Below are 24,549 nucleotides of genomic sequence, written 5' to 3'. Positions count from 1 at the left end.
TCTTGCATAACAAAATCATCTCAAGAAACAGCATGTTTTGGAGGAACTGAAGAAAAAAAAACCTGAAACGTGAGACTGCAGCATACTTGCTGAATACGAGGTGCTTTCATTTGAAAACTCTGAGCTACCTACATATGGTGAACCTCCTTGGGAAAGATGGGACACATCTCGTAGGACAAAGAGGACCTCCACTGTTGCCCATGCAATGGCACGCACTGAGCAGAGGGAGAGCTCAAAGCCACATGCAGGCACAGCAGGAAGAGGTACGCTGCCACAGGATCAAGGACAAGGACACAGGTTTGTGGTGCTAGGGGCTCCAGCTTAGTCTGTATCCAGAGAAGGCATTCAAAACCTGGGCTCTCTGCAGTAAGATCTCTGCCATGGAGCATGGCCTCAAGCTGCCTTTTGCCTGGGAGAGGGAAGGAAGCACTGAGGCCAGCTTTGCTGTGGGCCTTAGTGGACAATACGCTTTGTCATTGGTGCACTCTTCCTTGGTTTCATCTTTTCCTGACTCTTTTGTCATCAGAGTTAAGATTTAAGAGTAAGATTCAGTGTGAACTGAAAGAAAAGGAGTCACATGTAGCCTGAGTCCCATGCCAGAGAGACAACGGTAATCCCTGTGACTCACGTGTCCCCAAACCAGCCCCCCCAGGGCTCCCTACATACATGGAGCAATGCCCCATAAGGGGCAGGAGAGAGAATCAGAATCTTCTGGGGGACTTCTCTTATCAAGGAGGGGAATGCATACTTTTCACTTAGCAAACTAGCTGCACGCACGCGCGCACACACACACACACACACACAAAGTGTATGCATGTTTTTGTACTTTCCTTATTTTCTCCTACAAACATATTATTCTGGCATCACAGAACCACAAGTGTCATAAAATGAAGATGAACACCTGAAACACTTAAACCCCACAATATACTGACTTACTCAGCTAACTACACTCAAACATTTTTTGAATTATCTCTCCTACTCTTTCTGAGGTTTGAACCGTTCAATGAACAAATGCCGCTCACTGTTCACTGTGAAATATTCATTTATTATCATTAGGTTCTGAAGCAGATATGACCCGTCTTCACATTAGCACATCCCTTACTATGGATCCACTGAAAAGCACTACATAGTAGCTTTTGTTTCATCCTACTCGAACCCTCTTAAAGCAAATGTCAAAAATTATTTTGTGATTTTAAAAATGCACTGATGGGTATATACAACAATAACTGAAAATAGGGTTTCCAATGGAGACAGTTATATGCCCGTGTTTATAGAAGCATTGCTCACCAGAGCCCAACATGGAAGCAGCACAATTGCCTGCTGATGGGAGAACCAATCAACAAAACATGGCCGATGCACACAATGAGAATCTTTCAACTTTAGAAAGGAAAGAGATTCTGACACACGCTACAACATGGATGAACCTTGATGACACTACGCTAAATGAAAAAAGCCAGTAACAGAAAAAGACAAACACTGTATGATTCCACTTGGATGAGGTAGCTAGAGTAGTCCCGTTCACACAGACAGAAAGCAGAACAGTGGCCGCCAGGGCCTAAGGGTGAGGGGGAATCAGAAGTTTTGTATAACGGGTGCAGAGTATTAGTTTTGCAAGATGAAAAGAGCACTGGAGATTCATGGCACAACAATGTGAAGGTACATAATACCACTAAACTGTACACTTAAAAATGGTTAAGATGATAAATTGTAGGTTGTGTGTGTTTTATCACAAATTATTTTTTTTAATTTAATATGTATAGTACAGGGTCGGGTGCAGTGGCTTACACCTGTAGTCCCAGCTACTTGGGAGGCTGAGGTGGGAGAATTGCTTGAGCCTGGGTAGTCGAGGCTGCAGTGAGCCGTGATTGTGCCACTACACTCCAGACTGGGCGCCACAGCAAGACCTCGTCTGAGAAAATAAATATAAGTAAAAATAAAACATATCATACAATCTATCATTCTGCTAAATGAAAAAGACTTTAGGAAGGAAAGAGGTGAAATTTCAGCAGGTACCCTTGGCAAAGCGTGGGGCTGGGAGAACAGACTTCTTGGGAAGGGATTCAGAGGCAAAGGGAGCAACATGGAGAAATCCATCTGGAATCCACTGGCATGCTCCCAACAGATTCCTGACGGAGCAAGTGTCTCTATGGGCTAGGGACATCCTTGTGTGAATGAATGTACTCTTAGCAGAATGCTGGCGAGGACTTGAGGGGAAAAGACCCTGGAGGCAGTGAGGGTTTGAAGCTAAGGGAGAGCTTTGGGTGTGGATGGACATGAGGGGTAATAGCGACCGTAGGAGTTGGATGAGAGAGGTGACGCTGTCAGAGCAGCGGGTGAGAAAAATGAAGTTGGCAGCTGCATGAAAGATTGACTGCAGGGAGCCATTCCAGAAACGGGAAAGCCAGTGAGGGATGGATTGTAATTATTGGTCTTGGAACATAAGCATTTCCTTGCCATTAAATTGATCTGACCACAATAAGTCACAGTATTTACCCAGTCCTACGATAAAATAGCTCAGTATGTTACAGTAACGAGTCTCCAAGGAAACCCCAACATTAAGTCCCAACAGATGCAAAAGGAAAATATTGAAGAAAGGAAACCTTAAAAGAGGGGGAGAAATGGAGGATAAATATAAAGACCAACATGTAGGGAAATATATTGCAAAACCAATTTGTATTGGCAAACTAGAAATCACTATTTTCCAAAAAAGCTGAACTATGTAACACTAGCCAAGGCAATATATTAACATTTCACACACTGATGAGCACTTCTTCTTAACATTGTTGAGTAAGCAAAAACTATAAGAAGAGAGAATCATGTACATTAAAAAGAAGCACAGAAGAAAAGAAAGCATCAAATATTTTATGGAAGAGTAAGGGTCCCATTCCCAGTGGAGCCTGGGGTATGAGTGAGGGAGAGGCAGGGAAAAGTGTGTGTACACACATGTATGTCACACATACCCCAGAGTGACAGAGGGCTGGTGGCTGCATATGACAGAAAATACAGGATAGAGCCCAACAGACAAAAGAACAGGGTGATGGTACTGGCTTACAAACAGACCTGATTGTCAAAGATATTTGCTGGTGAGAATGAGCTCATGAAAGAGCATGGATATTGATAAAATAACTTAAATTTAAACCTCAGTTCAGGACACTTTTAGTGTGCCTTGGACACTCAACTTAACCTCATGAAGTCTCAATCAATACACATCCAAAACAAAATCAATGCATTTAGTCGAGATGATTAGAAATAATGTACACCAAGTGCCTGGAATAGAGCCTGACACACCGTAGGTGCTGAAACAGACAATGAAACAAAAAGGAGTAACTATAGTGAAAATAGCATGGCATTATTTACATATGTACTTATAAACTACTGTTGATCATTTCAAGAAGTTTACCTAGTCACATACCTTTTCAACAACACACATTTACTGAGCATCTATTATATGGCAAGTGTTAGATGCTGAAGAGATGTAGCACATCTCTGCCTTTAACAAGCTTAGAAGGTCCCTGAGGTACCAGTATACGCACGCTCCAGAGCCTCATATGTGAATACCAAGGTCAAGTGTACAGGTGAGAACCTTAGCTGACGGAGGATGGGAAGACCCTGGTCACCATCTGCCAAAGGCCCAGGCCAAGGTCAGGGTCACCCTGTGATATGCCCTACTGGAAGGAGGGCTTGAAGACTTTGAGGTCTTAAATTTCCACAGAGTCGGAGATGGACCTCCTCAGATTGCTCAGCCACCATGCTTCAGAAGATGGAAAAGAAAGGGAAGAACAAAGTGAAGAAGTGAGTCCTCAGATGCAGGACGGGCGGCCAGCTGACCCAGAGTAGAAGGCAGCAGCTGGGTCTGGGTCTCTCTTGGCAGCACCAACGCATCCCAAACCCACAGGGAGTTCCCAGCCACAGCAAAGAGCCAGAGGCCTGAGGGTGCTGCTACCAAAAGAAGAGAGGTGTGAAGGATGAGTGAGTCTCTCCACCCCACGGTCCACAACACTGTCATTTTGATCTTCTTTTCCTTTTTTTTTTTAGATGGAGTCTCGCTGTCACCCAGGCTGGAGTGCAGTGGCACAGTCTAGGCTCACCGCAACCTCCACCTCCCGGGTTCAAGCAATTCTCTTGTCTCAGCCTCCTGCGTAGCTGGGATTGCAGGTGTGCACCACCACACCCAGCTAACTTTTGTATTTTTAGTAGAGATGGGGTTTCACCATGGTGGTCAGACTGGTCTCGAAATCCTGATGTCGTGCTCTGCCTGCCTCAGCCTCCGAAAGGGCTGGGATTACAGGCATGTGACACCACGCCCGGCCTTGATCTCTTTTTTCAAACAGATGTTGAACCTCCAGGGGCCTCTCTCATGGACCGTGTTGCATTCAGCCAGCCATTTTCATGTTCTGCAGCTGCATGAGCTCACCTTCCTCATGCTGGATGCCCCCACCTCTGTGAGTGGGGCAGAACGTCAGGGAAGGCAGACACCGAACAACACAGAATGCCATGTGGCACTGCTCAGGACACAGTGACATTCAATGGGTGGCACAGAAAGTCATATGAGGATGGAGAGGCTGGAAAGAGGCTTCAAAGGAAAGAAGCTTTCAGACTGCTTTCCCTATTGCTTTCGTAAGGAAGTCCTGGCTTGTCACGGGAAATCCTTCATGATCTAGTACACACCTATCTCTCCTGTCTCAACAACCATGCTTCCTGTGCCCCAGACACCTCATTCCTTGGCTTTATCAAACTCCCTACTGTCCCTTGTGCCAAGAACGGGCCAGGTTGCTTCCCACCTCACAACCTTCTGCATGTGCTGTTCTCCTTTTCAGATCAATGACCTAGTCCCACCAGGGTCTTGATTCATCCAACAAAGATTTACTTCCCGCTGAAGGCAGGAATCCAGGCATGCACACTGCCTCTTACACGAAGCTTCTCTGACGGCTCAGGCTGATTTAAGTTCCCCTCTTCTCTGTCCCCATGGTGCACCCTGTGATCTTCATAACAGCATGTTTTTTTTTTGAGACAGAGTTTCACTCTTGTTGCCCAGGCTGGAGTGCAGAGGCATCACCTTGGATCACTGCAACCTCCACCTCCCTGGTTCAAGTGATTTTCCTGCCTCAGCCTCCCAAGTAGCTGAGATTACAGGCATGTGCCACCACACCCTGCTAAATGTTTTGTATTTTTAGTAGAGATTGGGTTTCACCATGTTAGTCAGGCTGTTCTTAAACTCCTGACCTCAGGTGGGAGGCCACCCACCCGGGCCTCCCAAAGTGCTAAGATTACAGGCATAAACCATGGCGCCCAGCCATAGCAGAAATTGTGTGATCCAGCCCTGTGTCCTCAGCACCTACCAGGGTACTTGATTCATGGTGGATGTTTAATAATCGCCTTACATTTAATGTATGAATAATATAAACAAATAATAATACTTGTGCCAGGCAGAAAGAAAGCTTGGAATGCTTGGGTTTTATCATCTGAGGTTAGTATGCCCTGTAAGTATTTGTTTGGCATGTGTGGGGAAATGAGATTTATCTTGCAAGTAACCCAATATGTCTGCTCAACGTCTTTCGTCTGTTCAAACTGGTGCCCCATTGAGCCCTCTCTCCCACCATTGCCACCAAATGCGCTTCCCATCCTTGGATGTGGGAATACACCAGAATGTCAAGACAGATCTTCTCCTACCATGCCAGGCTCTGAGCCACCCTGCGGTCTTTACAGAGCCAAAAGGCTCCCTGGATTGCCTCAAGCACTTCAAAATGAGCCCAGAAAGACAACTGGAGGACAAACCTCACAAAGATGTGCACCTGTAAAAATAGCCTTGTAATAACAGCCGCCCACGAGCAAGGTGGAATAGGTAGCAGATGGCTATGTCTGTGTAATTCTCCAATCCCTGAGGTTGTACCTCTCTGCTTCCTTTCCATCCCTTCTCCTGGAACACAGTTTTGGCAGGCAGCAGGTCCCTTGGAGTCAACAGTATTAGTCAAAGTCATTCCAGAATCATATAGCAAACAAGGCCAACCTACATGCGACACAGAATCAGAAATTCCAAGTTTCAAACGTAAGCCATGCCCAAAAGAAGTCAATGACCTTGTCAGGAAGTCCTTTGCAATTTAACAAAGGGCATTTGTTGAAGATCAAGGTGCCGTTTTAGAGTAAAAACAGGAGAAACTGGTCTCTAATGAAAGTCAAGAAGCATTTAGGCAGTGTTATTTGCTGATTACCTGCCAGCTGACTGGGCTGAGACTGGCCGTGCCGCACTAACGCCTGCTGCCGCCCTGACCCACTTCTGACCCCCACCAGGGCATCACTTATGGGCCAATCTGCTTCCTCACTTCCAAAACAGTCCCAACTTTGCACAAATGTTGACTAAAGCTCTTCTTCCTCATGTCTGTTCCCCAGAACAGACCCCCAGTATCCTGAGAGTTATTGATATTTACAAGTATTTCATAGTGAATAAAAAATGTAAAACACAATGTTTTCAAAATCTCTACACTTACAGTTGAATTCTATTTTTATAACTCCCTTGGGCCGCTAATTTAAAGAGGTCATGTTTTAAAGTATTCTTCAAATAAAAATCTTAATAACTTATTTTCTTTACCATAATTATATAGGATAAAGAAAATGGGCTTGATCTTCCCACCAAGCACTGCACTAATACCCTCAAATCACCGTCAGGTTATACATACAAATCTTTTTTTTTTTTTTTGAGACGGAGTTTCGCTCTTGTTACCCAGGCTGGAGGGCAATGGCGCGATCTTGGCTCACCTCAACCTCTGCCTCCTGGGTTCAGGCAATTCTCCTGCCTCAGCCTCCTGAGTAGCTGGGATTACAGGCACATGCCACCGTGCCCAGCTAATTTTTTGTCATTTTTAGTAGAGACAAGGTTTCACCATGTTGACCAGGATGGTCTCGATCTGTTGACCTTGTGATCCACCCGCCTTGGCCTCCCAAAGTGCTGAGATTACAGGCTTGAGCCACCGCACCCGGCCTACATACAAATCTTATCACTTTCCAAGAGTGCCAAGAGGTGAAAAAATTGGGGAGGTAACAGTCTAAAGAAATTGTAATGGATATGTCAAATATTTGATGTGCATATACTAAGCTCGGTGCTGGCCCCTCTAGGAGCATGTTATACTGAGATGGGTATTAACCCTGCACTCACAGAACTTTCCATTTAATGAAGACGAGGAAGCCAGTAACCCTAGTGTGCAGCAGATGCAAGGGGTCAGGGTGAACTTAGAGAACACGGAGTTCACGTAGAGTTACATATTCCCCTCCCCATCCTCACCTTAGTCCTCTGATTTGGATATTATTACATCTCCAAAGATGAAAGAATAGAAGCCCAAAGAAGTTAAGTGACTCGGCCAAGGTCACATAGACTAAATCATCAATTGTGCACGAGCCTGAGTCTGTCCGAGTCTATAGAGCCTATAGTCTTTCTCTTAACTGAACCAGTTACTTCTCAGAAAAAGTATTAAAGTAATACAAAATGCTGAGGCAATTAAGCAAGAAGGAGAAATCCATTCCACTGAGGTTGCCAGTATAGGTATCAGAGAGGGCTTCAAGGAGGAGGTAGCATTTGAGGTCAGCCTTGAATGAATATGAGTTCAACTGAAAATTCATGAGGAACAGAATTTCAGGCCAAGGAACCTGGAGGGGTGTGAGGTTAGTGAGCCAGCAGTTAATATGGCGTGTTTCTGAAATGCAGGGAATCTGGAGGGATAGGGCAGGAAATTAGCAAAACAACACTGCCTGCAAAAGGCACAATGCACCAGTGGTAGTGTTTTCTGCATAGCAACCAGACAAGTCACTTCCATCCTCTAAGCTCTCCTTCACCGTGAACTCTCCTCTAGCTGTTACCACTGGCTCCCGCCTTCCTCTTGCCAAAATGCTTAGCTCTCATCCTTTCTCCCTATGCTAAGTGATTTAATGAGCGTGTGAAAATCAGAAGTCTTTAAAAAAGAATTCAGGTCAGGTGCGGTGGCTCACACCTGTAATCCCAGCACTCGGGGAGGCTGAGGTGGGCAGATCACTTGAGGTCAGGAGTTTGAGACCAGCCTGGCCAACATGGTGAAACCCCATCTCTACTAAAAATACAAAAATTAGCCAGCATGGTGGCAAGTGCCTGTAATCCCACCTACTCCAGAGGCCGAGGCAAGAGAATTGCTTGAACCTGGGAGGCAGAGGCTGCAGTAAGCTGAGATCACACCACTGCTCTCCAGACTGGGTGACAGAGAGAGAGTCCATTTCAAAAAATAAAGTAAAAAAATAAAAATAAAAAGACAAAGAAGAAGAATTCAGTTGAACTTGCACAGCATTTTTTTTGTCATCCAGTTTCTCAAAACCATCTGTCTCTAGCCATCTGCAGCAGATACTTCCAAACTCCTGGAGGAGACTTTGGACACTGTGACCTCCTGCTCTTTCCATGAGACACACGTGGTGCCCAGACAACCTGTGAAATCTACCCCAGAGATGAGACTGGGTGTCAGCTTTACAGTTACATAGAACGTATGGATCCAGGCACAAGAGAAAACTTCCATCCTCAGGTCATAACTGAAGGGGGATCCTGTGGGAGGAAGGCACCCAACCACTCTCTTTCATAGACCTTTGCCAAGGTTGAGATCATTCCCACAGAAGGAGGGATTGCTCTAGTGAGGCAAAACACACCTTGTGCTCCAGATGAAAACAGCAAACAGAGGCAGGTGGGGCAGGTGGGTAGATATAAAAAGGCACCACCTCCTGAGAATGATACTGGTCACGAAGGTATAGGGAGGGTAAGAGCAAACGTTACTGTGCTGTTTCCCTGAGAATTCTGGGTCTTTGTACCACTTGGCTCTTAGGAGAAACCCAATAAATAAATAAAAGAACCCTTTGCTTCTTTTATTCACCAGGGTAAGGCTGAGACAATGGCCTGCATATACTGCAGCTTAAGACCAAAATTATTCATCAGCCTGAGTATAAGGTCCTAGAAAAACAGGAGTCTCTAGTGTGGTGTGGGCAGAATGAGATTGTAGAGGCTTTCAGTATAAACCAGAGTGAGTGAATTCAGTAAAAAATGTGTAGAAAATGGAAATGAATGAAAGAAGAAAGAATCTAAAGGAAACATGGGTAAGAGGGTAGGTTTGGGGGTTTTGTTTTCCTTTTTTTTTTTTTTTTTGGCAACTGGAGAGATTTGATCATGTTTAGATACTGATGGCAAAGAATCAGTGAGAAAGCAGCTGTGGAAGCTCCAGGAGCAAGGCTGCTGGAGGGAGGGAACCCCTGAGGTGGTGGGAGAGCAGTGGAAGGTGTGCGCTCATGCAGGGGAAGGGAAGGAAAGTCCATGCCACATTGCAATGACAGAAGCGTGTGAGGATGGATGAAGGCAAGTGTCAGGGAGACCGAACAGTTGAGCCAGTTCTCATCCGATATCTTCCACTTTCCCAGGTGCGTCAGGGGGCACAGGGTAAATGAGGAAGGCTTGAAGTAAATACGGTGGCAAATGAAAGAGCGATGGCCGAGACTCACAGAATAATGGTTGCCCTCAGCTGAAGCTGGAGATCATGGACTGGTAGCAGCTGCCACCCAAATATCGCATGATTTCCTCCAGCCGTGCTCAGCAGGCCAGGGTAGGGGGAGGAAAAGGAGATGCAGATTGACCAAGATTGACTTTTAGGTGGATGGGCAGGGGAGGCGTTAGTGGGCAAGAGTGCTGAAGACATTGGCAAGGGAACGTTGAAATATCTTCACTCATTCAACACATGTTTACTGAGCGCCTGATACATGCAGAGCTTTAGCCTAAGCAGTGGAGACACAGAGGTGAGCCACACAGGCAGGGACTGTTCAAGAAACAAGAAGATAAACAAGAAAATCAGAATTCTGGTTGTTGAGTAGGGGCCATGACCGGACATGGCATGACAAGGAAGAGCCTGCTGTATTTGGGGTCATTCAGGAAGATCTCTCTAAAAAGGCTGAAGTGATCGCCCCTAAGGTACAGGCAGGGTGGGGGAAAAAGGGGAAGACCCTAGAGGCTGGTAGGTAAGGAGGCTGACAGTCTTAGAGGGGGGACACTGAAAAGCTGAGGCCAGAGTGGTACATTCATCGCACAGTCAACTGTTGAGCTGTTCCTGGACCTTTGGTTGAAAGGATGATGCTGGGGCTTGGTACATTTTCTCTGCTTTTCAGAATTGCAACTAAGGCCCAGAGCTCAGCCTAAAAGTCCTAAGAGCCCAACATTTTAAATTCAGAAAACTTCCAGTTACTGGACAGCTCCCTCCCCACAAGACTTGCTGAGACATGTCCCTGTCAAGAGGAGAATAACAGCACAGAGAGGCCAGCAACCCTGACAGCTGCTGGCTATGAGGCAGGACACGTCTATCTTGTCACCTTCACTGAGGTTCCACTCGTCCTTGTCCCATGGAGAGAAGACTCAGGAGAAAGAACCACAGCTCTCCTCCATTCTAAATGGGTACCAGCCTCATGGGCTGGCCTGTGCCAGGTACCAAGGAATCCTTAAGATGGTAGACAGAAGTTTAGAAGAGATAGGACTGGAGTGAGCCTATTCTGATACCTGAGAGTGTGCAGTTATGAGAGTCACACTGAGAAGGGGCGGAGGAAGTCCACTCTTGAGTGGTAACACTTTGAGAGAGCTGCTACTTCAGGTCTCTAGCCCAACATGTCTGGATGCCTCAAGAACTTGTTTTATGGCTTGAAGACAAAGTGGCAGAAGAAGTATGAACTGGTTACCTTGTTCATCATTCAACATGGGTTTTTTTTTTTGGCACAGAGGATGTACTCAGCTGAGGAACTCTGCGGCACACAGATCCTCACCTTCCAGGCACTTAATGGAGGAGAGAGATGCTAACACACCGAAGGACTCAATAATTCTGGTCCTGACATGTGCACAGCATCAGGATTGAGAGTGGTACTGGGGACAGGGAGAGGAAGGAACTCTTGTAGTTAAAGTGACCAGGGAGGGCTCTCTGGAGGGTTGGCATTTGGCTGGGAACTGGATGGAGTGAGGGGCGAGCACTTTGGATGACTGGAAGAGGAGCTTTCTCTGGAGGAGGATGCTGTGGGGAAGGAATCAGCTTGGTAGAGTTGGGGGTGGCTGGCGTAGCCTGAGCAGGATGGACATGGTAAAAGATGAGGGCAGAGAGTGACCTACCCCAGAGACCTTTCCAGACACAGTAAGGCCTTGGAGTTCAGTCTTAATGTGAAGAAAAATCCGTAGAGGGTTTTGAGTGGGGGTGTGACACAATGCGATACATTTTTAAGTCATTCTTCTGGGTGCCATGGAAGGCAGAGGATGGAATATGGGGCAAAAGCAGAAAGAGGAGGGTGATCCCCAAGGCTGCAGCAGCGCAGGTCGAGGACTGCGGAGCCTGGAAGCAGGAAGACCGAAGAAGCAGTCAGATCAGGGATAGACTGGGATGGTGGGTCCTGCCATGTCCCAGTCTATTGAGGTAGGAAAGAAGGCAAGATCCCAGGATGGAGGGTGAGTCACACACGCTTGAGACAAAGAGACTGCAGCAGGTCCAGGGGCTCCCTGAAAGAAAGGAAGTGACCAGGAAACATGGTGAATGAGTAAAGACCTGCAAGGGACTCCATAAGAAGGACCCCAGCCCAAATGAGAGCATTCACTGGAGAGCAAAGGTTTCAGTGAGAGCCAAGAAATGGTGAAACTTTCTGTAACTAGGTTATAGAAAGAGTGCGTGAAATTGTTTGCAACTAACAGAGGTTCCGCAGAGCACAGTGGAAAAGTTCAGAACAACAACAATCACATCAGGTCCAGAGAGAAAGAAGCACACGGCCACATGAAAAGGACAGTGACCAGAGGACCTCGTCCAGTTTGTGTGAAAGGCGTGGATGAGTCATGGGGGAAAAATGACCTAGAAATGTCCACAGATCTGAACTCTGAAGTCTCTGATGGATTGGAGGACTTAGGCGTCTCTGGAAGAAGCCGGCTGCTCCTGGAAATCCTACACCAGGTGGGCTGGCAACAGGATGAGTTTGTTCTCAGGAGCTACCCTGGGAGCTGGAAATGATATTAGCTCCAGATGGATGGGAGGCCTTTCTGGATGGAATCCTTCACAGCTTGTCTTAACTGTGACTCCAGGGGAATACATGGAAAATGGCATTGTGGATTCTAAAATAACTCCAAGTGAGATCACTGCCTGTACTTTCTGTTTCCTTTCCACAACCCTCACTCACTTTTCAGCCCACAGAGATCTGATTTCTGCTCACTCCACTTCGCCGAAACAGCCCTTGCCAAGTTCTCTAGTGGTCTCCATATTACTTGAGCCAACTGACTTTTTCAGCCCTCATCTTCCCCAACAACTCAGCCCTGTTGACCACACCCTCCTTTGTGAAACACTTTCTTCCTTTGATTTCTGTAGTGATGTCACCCTCTCCTAATTGTGCTCCTGCCCCCAGCTACTCATCGAAATCCTCATTTACGTAGGCTATAAGTGTTGGGGTGCCTTAATACTTGAAGGAGGCCCTCTACTCTTCTCACTCTTCTCACTTAATAACCTTTCTCTGGGGCATCTCAATCAGATCTGTGGCCTCAAGCACTTAACATAACAGAGGCGTGTAAAAAGTGTTTGCAGGGGTGTTCGGCCGAGTGCATGACTATGGCATGTGAAAAGTAGCTGGAGTTGGGGTCATTGTTATTCCATGGAAAATGTAACCTTGGGATGGATAATGTGGCCCAAACTTGAATTTTGAAAGGCTATTCACTGGATTGGAAGACCAATAAGTACCAATAAGTTAAAAGTAATCATTCTTTATCCTTCGTCAAAACTACCATTATTCTACAAGGTAAGTGCTTGTCCATTATACATTACAAGCTCTGTGTCTATTGCCTATGCATTAACTATGTATTAGCATTTCCTACATCCCATCCATTCCCTTTCTCCAAAACATGCATGTCTACCTTTTACTGAGCGTTCCGCCAGACTTTTCCATCCTCAGTAACGTTTACTGAGGATCTACAGTGATGTTTAGAGCACTATAAACCATCTCTATCCTCAAAGATCTTGATTGGGTATTACAATAACCCTGTCATTTATTGTTGTCAGCTTTTCCATAAGCATCAATTAGAAAAGGCATGAAGGGACCATATGTTGATCAATTACTTTATCAAGGAAACAAGTGTGGAAGCATCACTTACAAATAATCAACAATCATTACTGCATGCAACTAAAAGGAGTAGGAAGGATGGAAGGATGGATGGATGGATGGACGGACGGACGGACGGACTGAGGTGGAGTCTCGCTCTGTTGCACAGGATGGAGTGCAGTGGCAGTATCTCGGCTCACTTCAACCCGTGTCTCCTGGGTTCAAGCGATTCTCCTGCCTCAGCCTCCCAAGAGACTGGGATCACAGGTGCACACCACAACACCTGGCTAATTGTCTTATTTGTAGAGATGGGATTTCACCATGTTGGCCAGGCTGTTCTCAGACTCCTCATCTCAAGTGGTCTACCCGCCTCAGCCTCCCAAAGTGCTGGGATTACAGATGTGAGCCACCACATCCAGCCTGTTTTATTTTTATTTTTGATCCACCATATAGCCAACTCTCATGTATACACAAAACAGCGATCTGTGGTGCATCTCATGGCAACCATGCTGTTCAGCCTATTGATCTTCTTTAATGAACTATCTGCTTTGCTGACATCTGCACTCTGCAATTTCAGAGTTGATTGCACATTTCCCTCATAGCCCACCTCCTCATTTCCATTAATTTTACATACTATCTGCAGAGACAATCCTCTGTAAAGGAGGTAACACTCACCTTGGAATCAGAAGTCCTGGGTCCAAGGTCTGACTTGTAATTCATTCAGTCACTCATGAATCTCATTTTCTACATCTCTATATCTGCCAATAATCCTACGCCCTCGCCATACCTCACAAAATAGGCAGGGTGGTAAGAGTCATCACTTATTAGAAGAAGCTTTAGAAATCCCAGTATTTCACCATTGTCCTTGATCAATGGAAAGTTTAAGAGAGTCAGAGTCATCTATTCTCAGTAGCACAGACTGCAGGGAACTGCCTCACAGAAGCCCCTATTGATTGATAACATTAATTTATTACAGTTGGTGTGCAGAATAGTAGACATGCCTAGTTTCAGGTCTCAACCTGAAGACATGTTTCACCCAATTAGATCTTCAGAATTACCCTGTGAGGTAAGCAGGGAAGGTGCTATTGTTTTTAGTTTGCAGATGAGGAGAGGCTCAAAGTTTAGCAAACTCAACAAGATCACACAGCTAGAAAAGGGGCTCAAACTGGAGCTCAATTTTTCAAGCTTTCTAATCCCTAGTTCTTCACCTTCCAACACCTCTAACCGGAAAGGAGAAAGCAGTGCTTAAGTCCCTTTTCAGTGCAAAGAATGACAATTTGCTAACCAGAGAGAGTTAATGAATAGAAAGATTTATTTCTCCTCTATTCTGTGACTCACAGAGAGTCAGGCAGAAATTTATTTAGAACAATCAGGAAAAGACTCAATAAGCTTCATCTACACAATAAAAATAATATACTTAGCATTCTCATGTAACTTCACATTTTGTAGTTATTGTCAATAAATAATTAGAAATTTATCTCATAGATAAATGGATGGCTAGTATAATTATTTTACAACATGAAACACCTAGACAGGCTTCCTTTTTATTGGGTAGAGATGATTTAATAATCAATTTAACAATACCACTTTAAATGTGCAGAGTTCCGAGCCTCGTTGTCATGAAATGCATCCTGGAAATTCTGGGCATTTGATTTATGATAAGCTTCAATAAATTGCCCTAATTAGATGGTTCTCATAACTAGAGGTCATGCATACAGGCTGAAGCTTAGTTGTAAACAGAGACTACAAAGTGTGTTCTAGCCATTTCCAGCTTGAGACAAAGGAAACGCCTCTTACCATAATCAAACGCTGACAAGTCCCTTTGACCTAGTGAAGTGAAATACAGTGAAATGGACCCCAGTTTAAATTCTTCTCAAGTTTTCAGGGAGAGAAAGCAGATCCCAAGCAGCCCATTGGAGGAATGTGTCTGCATGCATAAGACATTAGGCATGACTCGATGTTTGCAAAGGGAAGGATGGGTTTGAGGCAAGAGGGTTTTGTATGTGCAAAGTGGTACAGGCCAAAAGAGCCACACATGTAAGTTCATTACATACAGCTTGCCAGATCTTTGCTTGGCTGCAACTAGCTGATTTTTTATGAATGTTAAGTTCATGGGCAAATGCATAGACAATCCAAACCTACCTTTTTAATTACAAAATGCTTTTTCCTCCCCCATAATCAGACTTCTACTCATTTCAGCCCTGAAAAAAAAATGTGATCATCATAATTCCTAGTAGCTTGCTTCTGTTTCCGCTTCAATAGATACCCTGTAGACGGGAAGTCACATAACAGCTCCATGTCCTATCAAGTTGCTTCCACCCGAAAACAGCTGCAGTGCTTATCTAATTAAACCCCAGCACCAAACTGTGAGCTTCTGCATCAATCATTAATATTGTATTTTGGATCATTTTAAATTCGGACTGGGGTAGGTGGCTCCCGCACACTGGTCTCTGAAGGAGATTTTTCAAATAATCTTTAAGCGGCATTGAAAAAATAAAACAAGCTGCCTGCTGTTTGAGGAGAGCTCTACTATCCCGCTGCACCCTGACTAGCTGTGAACACTAATTGAGAGATGAATACTGCTTATTCCAAAAATGCTAAAGATGTGTTTTTTTAATCATGAAAAGGAAAACGCAGTTCTCCTCACCTCAAAAATGTATCTGTGGCTCCTTGCCCAAATTCTAAAAAGCGCCAAAAGGATGGTGGTTTCTGAGTCTCTTGTCTAGTTTGCAGAGTTCTTTTCTCTGGGTGGCCCTCCACAGTCAGTGAACTGTGACCTCCATGCGGGATTTGCACATGCGTGCCCTACATCTGGAATGCAGAAACACCCTTCACAGAACTCCGATGGCCCAGAAATATTTATGTAAATCTGTCCTGGTAAGGCACATGTTGATGTACTTGGGTTTAAGCTCATAAACCAAGAGGAATCGTTTCCTACATCCCTCTTCTAATGACTAAAGCCAACGGGCTGAGCCAAATGAGACAATTTAGACAAAGAGAGACTGGCGAAAACCAAATGAATGTCTGCTTCCTTCTAGCATTCTAGGAAAAACACCAAGCGGCTGTGCCAGAGTGCACTGCTTGTCTTTGTTAGGGAAATACACTCAAAATCAGGGGAATCAGTCAGTACTAGGTTCAGGAAAGATGGATGCAAGAGGGACTCCCTGATTAGGAAAAATCCACTACAGAAACATGGCATGCACTCAGCGCAGCATAAACAGCTTAAAAATCACAAGGAACGAGGACCAAGTGCAGAATCCCTAGGTTCTCACACTCGTTCCCATAGCCAAGATTGGCCAAGACTTAGCTAGGATACCACCTGGCACTCAGCCACATCAGCTAAAGAGCTGAGGAACCTGAGAGGAAACAAATGTGAGGAAGAGGATGATGCAAGAGGACCAGAAATACAAGGAAAAGACAGAGGCCCTAGGGTGGTTCACTGCAGAGAAGATAGGCTGAAAGATTTGGGAACTGTCTGAAAGTCCACATGCCAGAGGCTCCTGAAGGTGGAATCAGAGCTCTCTCCTGCTAATATTGTATCCGCAGCCTCACATCTACCCTCAGACCTGGATTTTGTTACAGATTTATAAACATTTGATTTTGTTATATATTTATACACATTTGGCATAATGAGGGCAATATCAAACATGTATAAATCTATAACAAATTCCTGCTACCCCTGTGTTTCCTAGAATCAAGGCACACCCCTCCCATGGCCTCTCCCTCTGCCATCACATTCTAAGCATAGATCCAGCCCTAGGGAGCTATAAAACCTTGAGTGTATTGATCAAACTCTCCAAGTCTCGTTTTCCTCATCTGTAAAGTGAAAATAGTGGAATACATTTAGGTACAATTTACATTTTTAGCACTTCCTACATATCAAGTTAAATTGTGTTGTTTCCTTGTTTGGTTGTTCATTTGTTTGTTTTGAGACAGAGTCTCACTCTGTTGCCCAGGCTGGAGTGCAGTGGCGCAATCTCGGTTCACTGCAACTTCCACCACCTGGGTTGAAGTGATTCTCCTGCCTCAGCCTCCCAAGTAGCTGAGATTACAGGTGTATGCCACCACACCTGACTGATTTTTGTATTTTAGTATACCTGAGGTTTTACCATGTTGACTAAGCTGGTCTTGAACTCCTGAACTCAAGTAATTCTCCCCCTCAGCCTCCCAAAGTGCTGGGATTACAGGCGTGAGCCACTGTGCCCAGCCAAATATGTTTTGATATATATTATCCTTGTCCTAAAGCATGATATGGAAAATGTTATTTCCATTACACAGATGAGAAAATGTAGGCCACAATACTTTCCCAACACTCCCAAAGTCATCCAGCAAGAAGTACGAGAATCAAAATCATCTGATCCTTGCCAAAAAAAAGAAAGAAAAAACATAAAAGTGGAACGATAATAGAGAGATACAGAGAGAATCCAGAGGTAACTACAAGAGGAAGAAACCTAAATCTAATTTGTCTCACTTGGAATTAAGGACAATTGGTAAAATTTAGCACTAAAGACTATAATATGCTTGAAATTTAATAGACTTGGGAGCTGTAATAAGAACAGCCTTTTTTTGCAAGTGTTTATTTTCTCATAAACAGGAATCAAGAAATTTGCCTCTGGGCAGTTTTTCCCCACAACTAATAATTGAAAATGCGAAGTTAGCAAACAATTCCTTTACAGCAAACATTGCTCTTTTATTCAGTTGTTCATGAAAGAGAAACCTATTGATTCCCATCTATGTGCCAGGCATTGTGCACTCCATTCGCCAGGCATGCAGTTTAGAGCCAGACAGTCTGGTATCTGAGCTTTTAAGGCCAAGAATCAAATGTTGATGTCTGGCATGTTCTAATTAATTAAACCATTTTTACGCAGTAATTGCAAGGTCTCAGAATACAGTGCATTTGGTGACAAGCTGACTGAACTCAAAGAGAAGCTGCTGTGGGATTTCTGCAAGACCAGAGTCTTAGGGGAAATGATTCCCAAGTCTAACTTGTTCACTCTTGGGATGCCGGGCATCAAACACGGTGTCTGGTCCACAACAGGTAGTTGGTTCTTCCTATGTGCCATGCATTTGATTCTCTTTAAAAATAGAGGTACCAAGCACCCCTTCCTTCCCTGAAGATGCTCATCCTGTTGGTGGAGATGAGACCATGATGAGATTTGTTTGTATGTCACCATGGGATATTCTTTTTTTTTTTTTTTTTAAGTTGGAGTCTCACTCTGTAGCCAGGCTGAAGTAAAACAGCATAATCTCAGCTCACTGCAACCTCTGCCTCCTGGGTTCAAGCAATTCTTCTGCCTCAGCCTCCCAAGTAGCTAGGATTACAGGCACCCACCACCATGCCTGGATAATTTTTGTAATTTTAGTAGAGATGGGGTTTCACCATGTTAGCCAGGATGGTCTCGATCTCTTGACCTCGTGATCCTCCTGCCTTGGCCTTGCACAGTGCTGGGATTACAGGTGTGAGCCATCACACCCAGTCTGGGTGAGTCTTACACATAGCCAATGACAAGAACCACTCAGTGAAAGCTCTATACATAGTTTTCAATGTATAAAAAATGAATCAGGCCAGGTGTGGTGGTTCACACCTGTGATCCCAGCACTTTGGAAGGCCAAGGTGAGAAGACCACTTGAGTCCAGGAGTTCTAGGCTGCAGTGATCTATGATCTTGCCACTGCACTCCAGCCTGGGTGATACAGTGAGATCCTGTCTCTAAAACAAACAAAAAAGAATGAACTAACATTATTAAAGTAAGTGGATACGGTACTTTTTAAAACTATTTGGCATACTTGGTTATACATTCTAAAGCAAGAAAGGGATGGGGAAAACGCTGGATTAGCATTATGTGTAGGGACAATATATACTAAAATAGGATAAAAATCTTACTAGAAGAGACTTATGGAGTCTCTTAGGGTGAATGTGAGAACCTTTTTTAACACCTAAAATGAAAGTTTAAAATAAAAACATTTTTTGGCAATTATCAAAAAGAAAAAAAAAACAAACCAGATGCTGGCAAAGTTGTGGAGAAAAAGGAATGCTTATACATTGTGGGTGGGAGTGTAAATTGGTTCAACCATTGTGGATGACAGTGTGGTAATTCCTCAAAGACCTAAAGACAGAAATATCATTTGGCCCACTGATCCCATTACCAGCTATATACCAAAAAATATATAAATTATTCTACTATAAAGACACATGCACGTGACTGCAGTACTCTTCACTATAGCAAAGACATGGAATCAACCTAAATGCCCATCAAATATAGAATGGATAAAGAAAACGTGATATATGTATACCATGGAATACTATGCAGCCACAAAATAGAATGAAGTCACGTCTTTTGTATGGACATGGATAGAGCTAGAGCCAACTATTCTTTGCAAACTAATGCAGTAATAGAAAACCAAACACTGCATGTTCTCACTTATAAGTGGGAGCTAAATGATGAGAACACATGGACACATAGAGGGAAACAACACACACTAGAGCCTATCAGAAGGTGGAGGGTGGGAGAAGGGAGAGGATCAGGAAAAATATTTGGCTACTAGGCTTACTATCTGGGTAATGAAATAATCTGTACAACAAATCTCCGTGACACAAGTTGACCTGTGTAACAAACTTACACATGTACAACTGAATTTAAAATAAAAGTTACACAAAACATTTCTTAGACCCCTATGATATAGGTAGCATTTATAATTATTTCCTTTGCATTAATAGATAAAAACATACCTCTGTGAATTTGATAATGACTTTAATTTATTTGAATTATATTAATCTTAAGTGTCTACTTACATTTTTAAAATACTAACCCATACATGTGCAAGACATTAATTATTCAGCCTGCAGATACTGCTTAGTGGGCACGTGGACTCCAGACGAAACTCACAACGCACGTGATCTCCAAGTTAGGAACCCCAGACATAGACTGTCTAACTAGTAAGACTAGAAGGAAATTTTTCAATGTGAGGAAGAGGAAAAATTAGACTATTTAGTGGTAAGGGGCATTTTAGATTTCTACATAGTGGCAAAATAATTCTCCAGGACCAAATGCAGACATGTGTGGTGTTCCCTTATAAGTTACCATTCCATAGAATAAGTAATTTTAGCATGCAAAGGAAAGAAATGTAGACTAGACTTGGAGCAATAAAAACAGGATGCAGAGAATAGTTGAGGTAGAACAACTTTGAAATATTTGTAAGATTTTCTCAGGATAGGATTAAACCTAACATGATACTATCTGAAGAGACAAGATCAGAGAAAGAAAAACCATGTGATTATTCCATTTTGGGAAATGTTTAGGGAAATGAGATCAAATGCATAGCTGAAAAAAGTGAAAACCAAAAATCCCGTAAGCCAAAAGATCTTTTTTTAAAAACTTACAAATATACACCCAAAATCAATATCAAAAAGAGGTTCTTAACAAGAAATCGCTTGTGATTAACAAGCAAAGCAAAAGAGGCTGTCATAGGAAAAAGAAAAAGCATCTTATTATTGGATGGATAGGCGGCTCATACCTGAAGGTCACATGAGACCAAAATGTAAAAACAGCAGCAAGTATTGCTAGACTTCCTTCCCCAGGTTTTGCAACTTAGCCCTGAGTTGTCTCGGGAAATTACATTTCTCTAAAATAAACATAGTGATAAGATTAGAATTCAACCACACCCAAGGCTCTCGTATTACTATTACACCTTTCTTCTAGGCATACCTCACAATATTATTGCCACTTAACATGGATGATCTCTTTTAAGGGGTTAGATCTAACATTCTCCAATATCTACCTCTTTATATATACTCCAAATCACCAAAATCCCAAGCAATCAGATGGTCCTCATTTTCTATTCAGCGACATTTCCCCAAGTTTTTTTCTCTGAATGTTAGTCAAGATGTTCCTCAAAAAAGAGGGAGGGGGACTATGATTGCTTAATTCGTATCTTGACCATCTTCAGAAATCCTACACTGAAACATCTGTTTGTTTGTCCCATTATGTCTCACATTTATTTAACCGCAGAACCCCTTTATCATGTAACATTGGTTAAAATTCTACAGAAATAGCCTTCCAGGCACACAATTTAGAAAGCCTACCTCTTTATGACCCTGAAACACTCCAAAATTGACTGCTCTGGTCCACAAATAGATGTTGAGCTCCAGCATCGCTCAGGAACTGGTCTAGCTTCCGGGGATACTGCAGTGAACAGATGAGCACAGTCCCAGGTGCCTGTGGAGTGCACTTTCCAGCATGTGACAGAATAAATGCACCTGATGACTTCACAGGAGTCTGAGAATAGTGATTTGAATGGGAACAGGATATGCCTTTAGATAGGATGGGCACCAAAGGCTTCTTCCCAAGGTGATGTTTCAGACCAGATCCTGATTCTGTTCACTCTCGTTTGAATACTGAATAGACTTTTCCAATTGTTTGAAAATCATTGATTGAAAAGCAATAATGCAAGATTTGTGTTTTAGTAATTTTCTGTTAATAAAAAAGTCAATTAAACAATGCTCATTCACCATCCATCCCATTTAAATAGGCACGCATTGCATATGGGTTAAAAACTTGTGTCTACTGGGATCTTTAACTCAGTTCTCAGAGCAAGTGCACTGGGAACATCTCTGAGTCACAGCACTAAGTGGTAAAACCGTGTTTCTGACACAGTGCAGAAGTCCATCCACCCTGGAGGCACTGAAACAATTCCTCCTATGCAATTGGACACCAGGAAACTCGTGTATGGCACATGGACAATGGATAGCTATCTTAGTGTCTTACAATTAAGGAGAGTGATAATGTTGGGAATTTCACTTTGGTGGTATTTAACTCTGAAGTACTTTTCACTAGCTCAACTCCCGCTGATTGTTATTAAAATAACTCCTGAAACTTTCAGGAAAATGACATGGAAGGTACAATACAAATTTCTTTGTATTGTGAAAATACTTTTTAATGAAATACTTCTTTCCCACAGCAATAGACCTACTCTATAATCCAGAAAATGGTTTAATAAATGCTTCTGATAATAATCTTCATAGTGATTATTGTGTTATTTGTTAAAATGGTGTTGAATAATAAAACCTCCTTCAAAAAGGCTCTACAAGATAAGGTACTAATTCAAAAGAAGGTGGTGGTGGTTGTTTTTAATTCCAACATGCTTCTGAGAGATCCACTTAAACATCTGCAATAACAGTGGCAAATCTTTTAGCAGACCAATGAAATTTTTCTTCTTATTGTGTTTTGAGTAGTCAAATTGCACCCAGTATTGTAAAATCAAAGTGCTTTGTTGCTAGGCAATTCCATGAATCGTCCCAAATCAGGTTTTAACCAGATTGATAAAAGTGTTACATCCTTATTTTGTTTTTTTACCAGAACACAATTTTTGGTTGAGCAACAAACATTTTTTATAGCAATAAATAAATCTTGCCCCAATGATAATATTTAATGATATGCATAATTATTGTTGTAACGCATGGGAATCAGATATAAGTGATGGAAAGCCTGAGTGATGACTGCATTTGGCATTGTGTTGACACTGCAGATAAAAGCAGCTTTGCAATCAGCATGGAGGAAGATGGAACAGGAAGAAGCTGCTCTGAACTGCCTCCAGAAACGCCTACATTCACGTCCAAGGCACTGGCTGTTGAGTTTCCCTGACTTGAGAAACGACATTGCTATTGGCCGACATCTCCCAAGGAGACTAAGTAGAATATTAATATTAATATATTAGAATATTACTAAGTAATATATTAGTAAAATATACTAGAATATTAATATATTAGAATTAACCAATTGAATAATGGATTGTAAATTCTAATATATTTGTTAAAGGTTAATCATTTAATTGATAGTGCTATCTGATAACAAGAAATTCAACTCCTTCATTTTATTTAGTAACAGAATAAACAGATAATCACATAGACTTTAGAATAGAGGTGAATCTACCTGAACTATCATTGGTATATGAGTATTTATGGAATCTTCATATTCTTCACTACCTACCTGCAAAGTTAAACTGTGTATCTGAGGATGCAGATGTGGAGATCAACATAAGCAAGGAAAGAGCTATATATTGAAGACAGCAGCCTTCAATCTTTAAGCCAAATACAAAGCTCTTATACATTTATAGTATACTAGAGCTCCTACTAGTTAAATGTTTATGTCCTATGTCTTCCATAAGCAATTGGCGGGTCTGAAATCCCCTTTCATTGAGATACTTGCTTAACGTCAATACCAATGAGAACAGTGCAGACCATTCTGCCCTTCCCCTTAAAACACAAAGTGGAGCTTTAAAACAGGCTCTCACACTGGATTTTCGGTGGATTTGGGTTTTAACTCCAGGTGTCTATGAGCAACAACAAAAAAAAACAAAAACTAGAGCAGAACATTTCCAAGGATATTAGAGGACTTAATGAACAAGGATTGCATATAAGGGAGGCCGGGTAAAGAGAGGCAAAACCAACTTTTCCTGCTTTTTCCTGTGAGAAGTATCATTGTAATTATGTATGTATCTAAACTAAAATCACATATTCACGTTTTGCATTTTCAATGTATAATTGTGTAATTAAAACCATCACATTTGATGGATTTATAATTATGGCTAAATGGTTATGTTAATGTTCATGTCTTCCATGCTGAAAAACAACAAAAAACAAGAACATTTCTTTAACTTATTTCTTACCAGAAATTCAACCTCCAGGTACAAAATTTAATGACCATGTGTCCTGAAAATAAAATATTTTTGAGAGCAATAAGCACAGCTTCAAGTGTGAGATCCAAAAATCCTAACGCTTGCAAAGCACAAACTGCTTTTAAGAATAATCTATAAAGGAAAAAAATAGAATGAACTATAGCAGGTCCGATTAAGGTCTTATCGAAGATACATTACTAACTTCAATGAATTAGCAGGAGACAACTATATTTCCTCAGGCTATAATCATTGTATTTTAAATCCCCAAATCTTTCCATTAAAAAAAAAGAAAAAGAAAAACTATGTGCTACAAGATCAGAGCTTTCACTTCTGGATGTAAAAATGGTGACTAAATCAAGTGCCCATTATTCATTCTTTACTGAGAAATTCTTTCCTAACTTTTTCCAGTGAGAGAATCACAAAAATAAAAGCACAGTAGAATATACAAGTTTATGTTGGAAATAGAAACACATGACTCTGGGTCTCTGGCTTGGCTGCTGGGAACATTTCAAGTTCAAGATCTCCTGAACAAACATTCAGTGCTTAGATATTGCTATGAGTTGAACTGTGATCCCCCACAGTACTGAGCCCTGGCCCATGGAATCTCAGAATGTGACCTTATATGGAAACAGAGTCATTGTAAGAGACACGAAAATCCACACTGTTTCTACTATTCTCACACTCAACACAACACAGAACCTTCTGTGACAAAAATGTATGGGGGATTTTCCCCATACTCTAAGCAATTCTCCAAGCATATGCCAACTGGGTGTCAAACAATTCAATT

At 42.6% G+C, this 24,549-nt stretch overlaps 1 protein-coding gene across 11 annotated transcripts in view; it reads right to left on the bottom strand.

Moving 5' to 3' along the window:
• Nucleotides 1-21,282, bottom strand: part of LOC118152276 (uncharacterized) — a 125,758-nt gene extending 104,476 nt beyond the window's left edge. For 10 of the 11 annotated variants that reach the window (XR_013525517.1, XR_013525523.1, XR_013525518.1 and 7 more), the window contains exon 1: nt 12,181-12,280. The gene's annotated coding sequence lies outside the window, so the exon portion shown is untranslated. Of the gene's footprint in view, nt 1-12,180; nt 12,281-21,171 lie in introns of those variants that run through there. The other variant, XR_013525527.1, reaches the window with a different exon arrangement.
• Between the last annotated feature and the right edge of the window lie 3,267 nt (nt 21,283-24,549).

This window comes from Callithrix jacchus, chromosome 1 (genome assembly GCF_049354715.1).
Source record: "Callithrix jacchus isolate 240 chromosome 1, calJac240_pri, whole genome shotgun sequence".
Classification (NCBI taxonomy): Eukaryota; Metazoa; Chordata; class Mammalia; order Primates; family Cebidae; genus Callithrix; species Callithrix jacchus.
The sequence above is the reverse complement of the archived record's forward strand: the minus strand, read 5'-3'. Positions and strand labels throughout refer to the sequence as shown.